Genomic DNA, 15,459 nt, shown 5'->3' with positions numbered 1-15,459 from the left:
CTTTTTCACATCCTCCCACTCCAAGTTTCAAAAATTCCTCTCTTAACATTATGGGAGACAAATAGCTTTTGACTTCCCTCCCACACGATTGGGAATTCCGATATCCTTTCTTCCTTATTTATCTTCTGCTTTCTTTGGAGGCGATAAATTTATGATCATTTTTGACATGTCAGACACCGCTAGGCCCCTTTACTTTGTTTATTTTTCACTCTCTCCTTCTTTTTACTCCGTGTTAAATATCAATATTTTTTCCCTTTTCTTATTTCCCCGCTTAGGCGACGATGATAAATCTTTCCCTATTTATTTTCCCCATATTTGTCTTTTTCTTTTGTCTTGTTTAAAAATAGGGAAAGTTATTAAGGTGAAATTTGAAAATGGCTGCTCTCTATTTCTTGATAAATTGAGGATTAAGAATCGAAACAAAGTGAAGTATTAAGAGAGTTTGTTTAAGAAGTGTTGGTTGCCAGATGAAGTCTGCCAATTTTTTGAATAGCAGGCTGTCTCGAAATAATTCCAATAAAAAATTTTCACATAAGTTTATTAAATAAAAAATTTTTTACAATGATATCGATTTTTTGAAGTAACACTGTACCACAGGTTCACGGGTGACCTTCTCTTCGAAATGATTACTGTATCATAATAAATAAAACACTTTTAATTTTGATTTTATTTTTGTTTGCCTTGATCTTTGAAAATTGACCATCCGTTGAGAATCTAAAATTGACTCCAAAGCATACCGTAGATGTGATAACATTCGGAAAATTAGCTTGCACCACTTTTACGCTGCTTTTGCTTTGTGCACCAGGGCGGTATCTTGCTGAAAATGGTTGCTTTCTTTTTCTTGATAAATTAAGGACTAAGAATCAAACAAAAGTGAAGTATTAGGAAAGTTTGTTTAAGTACATTTGGTTGCCAAATCAAGTCTGCCAATTTTTTGTATAACAGGCTATCTCAAAATGACTGTAATAAAAAATGTTCACTTAAGTTTATTAAATTAAAAAAAATTATTACAAAAATATTGATTTTCGGAAGTAACATATCGTACCGTAATGTTAACGGGTGACATTGCTTTCAAAATGATTATTTTATCATAATTATTAAAGCATTCCTAATTGCGGTAATATTTTTGTTGCTTCGAGCGCTGCAAATTGACCATACAGACACCAAAGCATACCGTTTGTGTGATAAAATTCGAAAAATGGGCTTTGTATTATTTTTCTTTTGCTGTTGCTTTTGCTTTGTACACCATGGTAATATCTTGCAGACACGTTCAATTCAGTACTAGTACAGAAAAGGTAAAAATCGATAAAACTAAAATTTAAGTAAAATTTAAGAATCATGACTTAGGTAAAAGAAAATCAAGATTCCTTCAATGCTCTTATCCTTCTCTTCTATCACTCGTTCCAAAATCCATCAGCCAATATACAAACTAAAAAATATACCAATTTCGACCTTAGACCAGAAAATAGTTATTCTGGTCATTTATAACTTATAACATTTAATATCCACTGATCACAAAACTGCTTTAGATAAATAATTATTTTAGACTTGAGTTTAAGTGAGTAAAATTGAACTTATTAGCTAGTAAAACAACAAATGGTAAAACAAGAGAAATAATTCCTTTTTCAAATTTAAATTAAATCCTAATCTTGAAAACTTATTGAGATTAAAACATAACTTCAATTCCTGATTTAAAAAAACTACCTTATTTTTTACTAGCTGATAGCAAACATTTTTTTCTTTTATTAGAATGTTACTTTTCGAAAATCTCATGCAAGCACGGATTCTTGAATTGCTTACTTCAATAAAAAGGAAATCCTCAAAAAATGCTTACGCAATATTTGAACGACCCCTTACAATACAATTTTATTTTTACTTTTCAAACTGCATGCGATTACTCAGGGGATAGAACGTTCGCCTTACAATGGAACCGGGTTCAAATCCCAGCGATGGCTGGTCGATACGAATTTCGCATCCGGCTTGCACTGACTACAGTGCTTACGTGAAATATCCTCAGTAGTAGCAAATCATGGGTAAGAGTCCCCTTGCCGTCAGGCAAACCGTGGGAGGTTCTTGCGGTCTTTCTCTACTTGCTACGCAAATGCTGGATAGTTTTATCAAAATGCCCTCTACGAAGGCAAATTTCTTCCTATACTTGATCCAGGAGTCCTCTTGTCTTCTAGATTGGGTTCAAAATTACAAGGCTACGTAGTTGAACATTTGTAGTCGTAAACCCAAAAATTGGATCGGCTGTTCAACGACAGTTATAAAAAATAAACTAAAAAACTGTATGAAAGCACAAATTAATATAGTTTAAATATAGTAAATATTTTTTTAAACCTTTTAACATGAAATGACTACTTAAGAAATGCGTCTATCATAGTGAGTTCTTATGTAGTATTCTGCGGATTCATCAAATATTTTTAAAAATTAGGGTAAAATAAAAAATAAAAAAACAAATATATTATTTTGTAGCTGAAACACTAAACCAGAGGCAGGCTTTACAACTTTTCAATAACTAAAATTTTTCAGAAATAATAGTGTCTCATATAGCTCCGCTAATGCATGATTTTTTTTCCCTATCCGTTGCGTACTATATTATTCACTGAGAAAACACTGAGAAAAAAAGAATGGTCAAAACTACCAGAATATGATAAAATTTACCGTGTGTCTAGATCTATGGAAACACTAAAATCTCAATAGCTTTTACCGAAACGCTTTGGTAATCCAAAATTTCTGGTAAACCGCTGTCATATAAACTGAAAAATTGCCAAATAAATTATTTAAATGCCGTATTTTTCTTCTTTTTTCTTTAAACTACAAATGTCATTACTATACAGTACGGAAATTTTAACAAAATTTTTTTCTGCGTCTATTTATTTTCACCGCATATAAGACATTTGATTTTTTTTACTTATAAAAAGACAGTTAAAAATACGCAAGATACTGCTTTTTTTTTTCATTTTAAATGAGATTCAACAGCTACAATTTTTAAATATTTCTTATATTACTTTAGCCCCTATTTATCCAACTTTAAAATTCAATGTATCAACCAAATCAGATAAGAAAAATAATATTTTCAAACTCCAGCTTCTTTAATAACAATAAAATATCACAAATATGCGCAAATAATCTTTAGTTTTTTTATCCCACAAATAATCTTTTACCATTATCAAATTACTCTCGAATGTCAAAGTATCTAAAATCACTTACGCTTCTTTTTATAAATAGACAACTTTCTCTTGTCACATTTTTTATCACCATACTTATTGGCATCCGGAATCTTTTCATACAAACAGGGAAGAAGAGAGAAAAAAATTGACAAATAAATTATTACTCATCTATTGAGCTCTCTATTCTTTGCTGACACTGTTCAAAAACTTTTTCATATTTCTTCCTCATGCAAAAATGAAATAAACAAATGCATTCATAGTAGACTTTTGGTTGCTAAATACTAGTCTCCCAACTAATATGCTTGTTCAATACACGGTCTGTATTGAAAATATAACTGCACAAATCAAGCGTACAATATATAAGCGGAAAATGCCGTTAGGAGAATATTTGAAATATAATTCATGTATTCTATTTGCTTTTATTATTTACTAGGTACAGAAACTAAAGATCAGGTATTCTTTATTCTATTTGTGTTCAAGCACATAATATATTTTCGGTTGCTAAATACAAGTCTCACAATTAATATGTTTTTTCAATACCCCGTCTGTATTGAAAGTATAACTGTACAAATCAAGCGTGCAATATATAAGCGGAAAATGCCGTTAGTAGAATATTTGAAATATAATTCATGTATTCTATTTGCTTTTATTATTTACTAGATACAGAAACTAAAGATCAGGTATTCTTTATTCTATTTGTGTTCAAACACATAATATATTTTTGGTTGCTAAATACAAGTCTCACAATTAATATGTTTTTTCAATACCCCGTCTGTATTGAAAATATAACTGTACAAATCAAGCGTGCAATAAATAAGAGGAAAATGCCGTTAGGAGAATATTTGAAATATATTTCATGTATTCTATTTGCTTTTATTATTTACTAAATACACAAACTAAAGATCAGGTATTCTCTTTATTTTATTTATGTTCAAACGCATAATATATTTTTGGTAGCTAAATACAAGTCTCACAAATAATATGTTTTTTCAATATCCCGTTTATATCGAAAATACAACTGTACAAATCAAGTAGGCAAATATATAAGCGGAAAATGCAATTAAGAGAGAAATTGAAGTATAATTCGGGCAATCTATTTGCTTTTGTCATTTACTAAATACGCAAACTGAAATTCGCGTATTCTCTTAGTTTAATTTTTATTCATACGCATTCATAGTAGATTTTCGGTTGATAAATACAATTCTCACAATTAAAATGTGTGTTTAATATTCCGTCTGTATAGAAAATATAACTGCACAAATCAATCGAGTATCTATATAAGCGAAAAAGGCAGTTAGGAGAGTAATTGAACTGTAAGTTCAATACTAGTAAGTACGCGAACTGAAGTTCACGTACTCTTTAAACTATTTTTTAAATGCACTAATAGTAAATTTTTGGTTTCCAAATACAGTAGAGCTCTGATTATTCTCGGAATTAGATGACAAGAGCAGCGTGGATAAGAAAAGTCGCTGCTAATTTGAAAAGCGGTTAATCTGAAAAACTACCAAGAACTGGTAGAAGCGCGATAAATAATTTTAAAATGTATTCATACGCTTGTATATATTTTAAACATGCAACCGAAATTTTTCCTCTTCGTCTAAATCACTAAAATAACGGCAGGTAAAGAAATAATTAGTACATAAGTACTTCATTTAAGTGCCATATACATAAAAGTTCTTACATCAAAGAGTTCAGTTACACTTTTTCAAAATCAATCACGCGTAATATAATTTTCGATTATGTTGTGGAACTGGCGGATAATCTACACCGTGGATAATTCACTCGCGGATAATCAGGACTCAACTGAACATGACTTAAAATTAATATGTTAGTTAAGCATCCCACGTGTATCGAAAATATAATAGTTCAAGTCAAATGGGCAATATAAAAACGGAAAATATAATTAGAGCAATAAATGAGTCATTATTCGTGCATTCTATTTGATTTGCTATTTTCTAAATACCCGAATTGAAGCTTAAGAATCAATCAGTCTCTTCATAAATTTTTGGATAAAATGCATTTGTCGTAGATTTCTGCGTAATAAACACCAGACTTATAATTAATACTAGCTAAATATCCCATTTAAGTAAAAAATCAAACGGTTGCTATATAAAAGGAAAATTTAGTTAAGAGAATAAGTGAAACATAATCCATGTACTTAATAAATAAAAGAAAGTACTTTTGAACAAATTATCGCTTCATTTTGTGGAAATTTTCTTTACACCTTTAAGTATTTAATATGCAGTGATAAAATGATTGAGAAAAACCTCTGATTGTTCCTATACAGAAGTAATTTAGGCATATCAAACACACTGCTAATTATGTCTAATTTGATAACCAAGCAATCATGTATAATTTTAGAAGTCATGGATAATTTTAGAAGCAATCATGTATAATTTTAGAAACAATTTATAGTCCCGCAGTGGACTGATCGTTAAGACACGGTTCCTAGCAGATCACCGAAGTCAAGCATCACTGGCTGCTGTCAATGTGCGGGTGGGTGACCACTTGGATCAGTCTGCGTAGGGACCGAGAGTGTGCGGAATTGGTCCTCGTTAAACTGTTCTAAACTGTTCTCGTTAAACTGTTCTTCATAAAGTGCTCGACTTCGTGTGCAGGTCGTCGGGCTACCGAATCAGGGGTGCTATCCCCTCTGCAGAAGATCAAAATTGTGATGGCGTGTGATGGCGTGTTTCCCAGACCGTCGCCAATAGCCCATTGTGCAGCTCTAGTGTGACGTAAATGAAATACAACAAAAGCAAAGAAGCAATTTGTATTATTGTCTTCTTCGTTACTTCCGTAAAAAAGTGTTTCCATCAGACAAATGCTTGATAAATTGCAAATCAAATTAGGCATGATTAATAAACTCAATGTTAAGCATGTCTAATTTGATAAGCAATTAATTATGTCTGCCATATCAAAGAAACAAGCAAAAAATGTGCCAAAATAACTTAGAAACAAATAGTAGTCGAATTTGAAAAATCCATACATTTAAAACTGAAAAATAATATACTCATTTTTGAGTCACCATGCCCAAGAGGGCCTGGGTTCAATCCCCGCCGGCCGCAGACTCCCCATGTAGTAAATGGTGACTGATGCACGCTAAATCTGTCGAGTCACAAACTCCATGTTCCCATAACAAATCATGCCTCTGGGGGTACTGATCAAGGAGTTTCCTTGTCTTCTGGATTGGTTCAAAATTACAAGGCTACGGAGTTGAACATTAATAGTCTTAAACTCAAAATTGGGTCGGCTGTTCAACGACGGTTATAAAATAAAATAAAATGCATAGTCTCAAGTATTATGTGATGGGCAAAATGTGCGTGCTAGAGTTCATTGGCTAGCTTCAGGATTTGAACCAAGGACCTTCAAGTTCGTAATAATATACTCTAACCACTATAGTTGTACAGTCCGCAAAAAAAAAAACGAATCACCCTGAATAACTTTCGTTCTAATGATCGGATTTTCACGAACAAAGTGTCAATCTTAATGGTTTCTGGGGGTGACCTCAAATATGCTAATTAATTAGTTCTAACTATTAATTAAGTTGCGAAATCAGACACAAAAACGTACTTTCTCTGAATAAACATATATTGTTTTTTACATATTTGAATTCCTGAGCTTCGAAATATAGGGGGTAGCCGCAATCTGGGAAATATGGTCCCCATAGTTTGGTCAGGAGAGCGATCCAAAGTTCGTACCCCTTAATGTTAATTTCACTTTTTACGTTTTTAGNCGGTCAGTGTGCGGGTGGGTGACCACTTGGATCAGTCTGCGTAGGGACCGAGGGTGTGCGGTATTGGTCCTCGTTAAACTGTTCTAAACTGTTATCGTTAAACTGTTCTTCGTAAAGTGCTCGACTTCGTGTGCAGGTCGTCGGGCTACCGAAGCAGGGGTGCCATCCTCTCAGCAGAGGATCAAAATTGTGATAGCGTGCCTTCGGATCACACTCAGGGATGTTTTCCAGACCGTCGCCAAATAGCCCATTGTGCAGCTCTAGTGCGACGTAAATGAAATACAACAACAGCAAAGAATTTGTATTATTGTCTTCTTCGTTACTTTCGTAAAAAAGTGTTTCCATCAGACAAATGCTTCTCAAAGAAGACGTGATAAATTGCAAATCAAATTAGGCATGATTAATAAACTCAATGTTAAGCATGTCTAATTTGATAAGCAATTAATTATGTCTGCCATGTCAAAGAAACAAACAAAAATTTGCCAAAATAACTCAGAAACAAATAGTAGTCGAATTTGAAAAATCAATACATTTAAAACTGAAAAATAATATACTCATTTTTGAGTCACCATGCCCATGAGGGCCTGGGTTCAATCTCCGTCTGCCGAAGACTGCCCGTTTAGTAAAATAGTGACTGATGCAAGCTAAATCTATCGAGTCACAAACTCCATGTTCCCATACCAAATCATACCTCTGGGGGTACTGATCAAGGAGTTTCCTTGTCTTCTGGATTGGTTCAAAATTACAAGGCAACGGAGTTGAACGTTAGTAGTCGTAAACCCAAAATTGGGTCGGCTGTTCAACGACGGTTATAAAATAAAATAAAATGCACAGTCTCAAGTATGATGTGATGGGCAAAATGTGCGTGCTAGAGTTCATTGGCTAGATTCAGGATTTGAACCAAGAACCTTCAGGTTCGTAATAATATACTCTAACCACTATAGTTGTACACCCATGCCCATGATGAGTTAGGAAACTTTATATAGTGACCGCCACCACGACACATGTCATACATTACATTCGAGTTTTTAAAGTAAAGCGGAATAAAAAAAAGTGAAATTAAAATTGCAGATTTCCAGACTAAGTATTGGGACCATATTTTCCAAATTTCAACTCTCTGTACCATTGAAATAGGAAAATAATATGTCATGGTGATAATCATAACGCACTGTTAATCATAACGCTATAAATCATAATTAATTTAGTGTGTGTCGTGTAGGAGCACAGGTTTCACCAGCTCCCTAAAAAGAAATATCAAAATACTGATTATATGCAATAGAACAGTTAATTTATTAAAATTATTTCCAAAATAAATGAAAATTCGTGTCAGGTTTAAAACTGAAAAAATATAACTATCTGAACCATCTAAAATATAAGTATAGTGTTAATTTTTTTTAAATACAGACTAATGATTAATTTTTTGTAGTTTGATTTAAGATTCAGTTTTTGATAATTTTTTTATTGAAATCGGTCAATCAAAAGAAACTGTAAATCAATATACTAAACAATGAGATTACATAATTGATCAAAAATAATTAATTTAACAACTTGTTATAGAGAGAAATTGCTACCAATTCAGTAACATTGATAAGATTACTCTTAAAGAAGAGTTTATTACACTTTTCACTGCTGCATTAGCATAACAATTGTTTTGTGGTTGGTAAACTAACATTATTACAATAATAATTATTCATTAAGAACAAGGGAAGTAATATTTAATGCCTTTAGAATTTCAGAGATAAAATCATCTAGTCAGACAGGTCTCAATCGCTTTTTTTATTTATTTTTTATTATTATTATTATTTTTATTTTTTTATATGACGACTAAGCATTAAAAAAGTGGCAAATTCTCTTCCCAATCTGTAAGATAAGCTTTATAAGCAAGCTTAATCTAGAAAACACAACATAAGACAATCCAACGTAGCATGAAATTATACACTACGTCTGGTGCAGCTGCAACCGTGTAAGATTGCGTGGAAGACATGTACATGATTAATGGGACAAGAAATTGTCGCCTGTTACTCTTTAGTTTGATACCATCATTGCTTAACGGTCAATCTCCTTTTAAACTGACCTTCAAGTTTTGTAAGAGGCAGACGAAAAAGCAACAACTGAATAAATGGTATTTACGTTTTTTTTTATACCTCTCTTGAACACGTTATTGAATCTCGTTTACAAATCAACTTTCCAAGCTATCTCTCTGTTTCAGTCATTAAATATATCTTGTTGTCACCATTTAGTTGCAAAATCATACATGGGTACAGAAAGTTAACACTAGTCACAACGTGACTAGTATTACTTGACTTTTCCTACCCATGACTGTTACTGATACAGTGTTAAATTATGCTTTGAGAACCGTTTGACCATATTGTTATCTGACTTACCTAACGTGTTATAACATTAAATATTTTGTTTCATCATTTTGGAAAAGTGAAAAGCATTACTTGATTTTTTTAGCATTGTTTATCTTATGAAACGTTTAGCTATTTCAAAACCTAAAAAGTATTACCCGAACTTTTTTTTATTTTTTTACTTCCGTATGACAGCAATACCTTTCAAGAGCAGGTGAAATATTTAAAAAGCTATAAACATTATTTGACATTCTTCGCGTGTACTGTATATTAGCTGTTTTATTGAACGTTTGACCGTTTCGCAAAGACAAAACGATTGTTTGGCTTTTTTTTTTCTTTGGTATAACAACACTGAATATTTTATTTCATCATTTTGGAAAAGTGAAGAGTATTACTGGATTTTTTTTTAGTATTGTTTGTCTTATGAAACGTTTGACTGTATCATAACCTAAAAAGTATTACTTGATTTTTTTAGCATTATTGATCTTATGAAACGTTTGACTATTTCAAAACCTAAAAAGTATTACCAGAGCTTTTTTTTACTTCCATATGACAGCAATACCTTTCATGAGCAGCTCAAATATTTCCAAAGCTATAAGCATTTCTCGACCTTTGTGTGTTCTTATATTAGCTGTTTCATTGAACGTTTGGCCTTTTTGCAGAAGCAAAATAATTGTTAGGATTGTTATTTATTTTTTTTTTCGGGGGGTAGCAGTNGGGGGCGGGTATAACAACATTAAATATTTTGTTTCATCATTTTGGAAGAGTGAAAAATATTACTTGATTTTTTTTAACATTGTTTGTTTTATGAAACGTTTGGCTATTTCAAAACCTGAAAAGTATTACCAGAACTTTTTTTTCCTTACTTCCGTATGACAGCAATACCTTTCATTAGCAGCTCAAATGTTTTCAAAACTTTAAGTATTACTTGACCTTCTTTGCGTGTTCTGTATATTAACTGTTTCGTTGAACGTTTGACCGTTCAAGAAATCGGACCATCAAGAAATCAAGACTGTTTCGGCTTCTCAAAGACGAAAGCATTGCTTGAATTTCTTAGGGTATAACATTGTGAACAGTTCAACAGTTTCGCAAAGTATTACTTGACTTTTTTAAACTATTCTATTCTATTTATATTATGAACCATTTGGATATTTTGACGAGTAAAAGTATTACGAGACTTTAACACTTAATTATCATACATTTAGTACCATTTTTACCTAAAGCTATTTTGACTACTCAATTAAAAAAAATTTTCAATTATAAGTGATGTATGGAAAACAATTTAAAATATAATTATAATTTAAAATTATTTACGGAGGTTTTTATGTAAAAATATTTTTGTAAAAGCTATGATGTAACCATTTTCCAAGAAACAATAAGAAAACAAAATACCGGGCTAGCTCTGAAATTATTTATTTATTTAGTTACTAGCAGAGCACAGAAAACAGTTACAAATTACTAAAAAAGCATATTAACGAAACGAAACTCACATTACACTAAACGGAGAGATTATTTTGGAGATGTTTTCCAATCGGTTGCCGCAGTTCAACTCAAAAGTTTCGCCACAAGATGGCGTGGAGGTAATTCAGTTTTAAAGTTAGTATAGTTCTGTTACAATGATACATTTGAAATTTCTATAATAGAGTCTATTTTTTTACTAAAAGCCTCGTCAGAAATAGAAAATTAAGGAAAAATTTATTTTATATTTTATTAAAAAGTCCCTCCTCCTGCAATTTCTCAGGAGAAACACCAACATTAAAAGAATGAAATACTATTTAATTTAGAAAAAAAAGAAGGGTGATAACTTTTATGCACTATTTATAACAAAAGTTTTAAATACCATAAAAAAATAATATGTATTTATTACGTTGAAATGCCATTTACAAAGCGTAAAAGCTTATGAGAGGAGTGTTAAAGGCATAGAAGCAGAATTTTCATTAGTTCAAAAACATTCACAAAGATCAAGTCATTAATTTTAGATGTACTTATTAGAATAATCGGAATTTTAGCAGTTTATCGATTTATTATATACAATTAAAAATTTACCACAATTTCTTGAAAAAATAACAAAATTACAGATTGTTTAAAGGTGCAATTTAGATAATTTTAAAATAATGCATAGATTAGTTTTCGAAATGTATTAAAGCAAGACTCTATTATATATATATATATATATATTTAAAAATAAAAAAATTTCTGTTAAAATAATGATTTATTCTATAAGAAAAAAAATATCATTATTTCAACTGAGCTTATATAATTCTGAAAATAGGATGAAATGTAAATGAAGTAATTTTTTTAAATGTATTCGCAATTACACTTCTCCTCCCCCCTCATTTCAAGTAGACCTAAGTTCTAGGATAGATATTATTTCTATGGATATTATTAACCATTTTTGTGTAGGCAAGGAGTGAGAGTAATTAAAATAGCTCAAATTTTAGAAGTGCCATTAAAACATTTTAAATGCCATAAGTGACTTCTGAAGGTAATTCTTTAAAACTCAAAAAATTAATGTAACACTTAATAACTACTATAATGACTTGTATTGGCTTAATTTAATTTACTTGGGTATAAAATTAAAACGAAGTATTTTCAAAATATTTTAAGGAATTTTTATGCTTTTCCTTATAGAAATTCCCAATCTTTAATTTTTGCATCTTCCAAAAAATTTATTTCGACCGGAGAAATTGAAATACTTTTTTTATATTGTATTAGATTATTTCATCAACTCTTTAACTGCACTTTTTTTTTCGTCTTTCTTCTAATAATTTTTCTTTCTTTCTGAATACAGCTATTCATATCGTTTTTTAATTATTTCACCTACTCAAAGTTTGATGCTCGTATTCTTAAAACTAGTTTGCACCAAATAAAGTACATCCTATTACCGGACAAAGAGGATTTCCGACATACCAAATTCAAATGCCTAATTGTATCCATAGGACACTTTTTATGGATTGTTTTCCCATTAAAAAGATGTCTAAATTTAGAAAGAAGTGATATTCAGTAGGTATCAGTGGTTCTAGTGAGCATGTAGAAGAACTTCCAATTCCTGAAAGTTTTGTCGTAGCCATTTGTGCAGTGTATGATTCGGCAACACTACTGTGCAATAAAACATGAGATTCATAAGCTCAACAGGATACAATAATAAGATCTGTTGATCAATCTAGGCTATTTTTCTTGTAAGTTTTGGCATCCTTTAGTCTAGTCAATTGCAGCTTATTTTTGTAGTGACCCATGAATCAGGTCTCATAAAATCATAATGGATCACACCTGCAATAGAGCACCATACACTCACAGCCTCACGGTCAGCTTTATTTATTTATTTACTGTAAATATTACGCTTTGAAGAATGCTTAGGTAATTCATCCTTGTTCAGCCAACATTTAAGCAAATTAACACTAAAGTCAATACACTTGTTTTATGTAAGCCATACGTAATGTTTCACGTGGTCTGCGATGCTGTAGTTAAACATAAGAACTCACACTTCATAATAAAGAGTTCCCTTTTCAGTAAACTTAATTTTTTCTTTTTTTTTTTTTTTTTTAAATGCTTTTCGACAAAAGAAAAAAAAATTTAAAATATTTAGCTGTGGTCAAAAAATAATAAGCTGTTAAAGGTGAAATATCCAACCTACAAATTTCATCCTTGATAATTTAATAAAGGTAAAAATTAACAAACACTATCTCACACTATAAAAGATTTTCGTTTTACGTGAGAGTCTTGACTTCAATAGTGAGTATTGAATGCACAGGAATATAGCGCCATCTATTATGATGTATTCTCAACAGATACAGACTTGTACTTTTATTTAATTATTGATTTATCACATTAAGACATTAAACTTTGCAATTAAACATTTACTTATTGCCACATTTATCTCTTGCTAAATAGTTTTCTGTTGATAAATTCAACTTCAATTTTTAATTTCAATTTATATTGAATAAATTTAATATTTAAAAAATTATGATAATTAAAAACTTTTAAATGCTTCATAGCGACTTAAATCATGATTGATAATTGAGGACAACGCGGTTTATTACCGGGATAAAATAATAAATAGAATACATAATAATCAATGAGTTAAAATAAATCTATGCGATTGCTGAAAATTAAGTTTTTTTAAAAAAAAGTTAAAACATTTCTCAACAGATAGCAGCACCAAACATATTTAGAATTTGAAATTTTGTGTTCTGATTTATAGATGGCAGCACTACAAATTACTAAAACAAATCAAGTTGTGCACTAATAAATGTAGGAAAATCATAAAATGAAATTATTATGAATTCAATGAAATTTTGAATAATATTGTTCAAAAACAAAACAGAAAAAAGCATAAATCCTCCCATTTATAATAACGAGATAGAAAGAAAATTTGAAATAAAATAAGAACGTGCTAAAATAGTTATAATTAAAATAATTTTTAGATTAAAATAGTTCAATTTTTACAAATGCTTTTCTTTTTTTTAGATTATATTGATGTTATTTTTGCTGTATTTTACATATATATTTGCATTATTAAGTATTTGGAGAACAATATAATAGATAACTTCATTTATTTGAGTATTAAATTATTCGAGTTTCACTTCTTATATTACAATTGCACCTGGCTCCAAAGATATTCAAACTAATTAATCACGTTGCATAATTTTAGAATAAGGTTGGCATAATGTAAATAAACATCTTTGAAATAAGTAATATGGATACTGAAATCATAAATAATTTCTTTACATAACGGTTAAAACAGTTAGAACAATTTGGTTAAAACAGTTAGAACAATTTGATTAAAACTGTTATCAAAAGTTCATACACAAACACAAAAGTTCACAGACATATTATGGTCAAAGAAGTTTCAGCTATACTATTGAAGGGAAAGATTTCTTAATTAACTGTTTTGTAGAGTAAAGTAAATTCAGGAGTTATTTTTATTTATTTTATTTTATTTATTTATTTACTTAGTTAATATTATATTTTCAACCTCTTTATGAATTAAAAAAATAAATAAATGTATAAACGGTTAATATTTTGACCAATATTTTGTATATAACATTTTAAAATTGATAAAAGGTATCTTTGCACCTGGGGCGTGAAAAGAGGGAATGAAGAAACCGAAGGCATCCAATCAAAAGGGACATCCAATTAATGACCAAAATACACTAAAACTTTAATTCTTATACAATATTACTAATATAATTTTATAATTTTATTATGAATGTTAATTTTTCAATCAAGTAACTGCGCTCTTTAAACAAAATATTTTAAGAAGAATAGAATATAATTTTCTAAAAAATTTAAAAAATTAATTTTTTGTCATTAAATTTCACTATCTTTTACATTTAAGGAAATGTAATTATATTTTGTTGAAAATAATGAATTGTTACAAAAGAATATTTTTGGCATGACATAAATGAATTAAAAATATAGATTTATATTTTATAACAGTCGTTTTGATGGACTGTGACAGTTGGTGAGATGTATACAAAGTAACTGCAATTTCCCTATGGATTACGGGATAGACAAAACAATGCATGAAAATTAAGGAATTAAGTTCCACAATCACTATTTATATAATGGTTATTATATAAAACACAAATAGATATAATATGAAGACACTTATCCATTATCCTTATGGGTTTTATGCATAAACGTTGTTAGGGTACTATAATAGCTGTGATAAACTATCACTAAATGAGTAAACTTCTGTTAATTTTACTATTGCAAACCGTAAAACTAACAGACCTGATTATTTTCAGATCACTCAATGTCAGTTGCTGTAAACGCTGTAAACAGACATTTGCAACTTTTTTTTTAAGAATGACAAAATAAACCTGGTGAGCAAACTAACCTCAGTTGAAGGTAATAACAAAATATAGCCTAGATAATCCTATTCGCGAATTTGCAATTTCCTTTATTAAAATATTTGTAAGTAACCTTTTGGTTCAAAATATTAGTTTTATGAAAAAATGAATGACTTTTTCCCGATTTCCCGAAATAAAGCCTAGATAATCCTATTCGCGACTTTATAATTTCCTTTATTGAAATATTTGTAAGTAACCTTTTGGTTCAAAATATCAGTTTTATGAAAAAATGAATGATTTTTTCCCGATTTATATGCCAATAAATGAATTGCGCCTCTTTGCACCTGATTTTAATACCGAATCATACTTTATTTCGATTCTGATTCCTGACTGATTTTGATCCC

This window comes from Parasteatoda tepidariorum, chromosome X1 (assembly GCF_043381705.1).
Source record: "Parasteatoda tepidariorum isolate YZ-2023 chromosome X1, CAS_Ptep_4.0, whole genome shotgun sequence".
Classification (NCBI taxonomy): Eukaryota; Metazoa; Arthropoda; class Arachnida; order Araneae; family Theridiidae; genus Parasteatoda; species Parasteatoda tepidariorum.
This window is presented reverse-complemented; position numbering follows the sequence as displayed.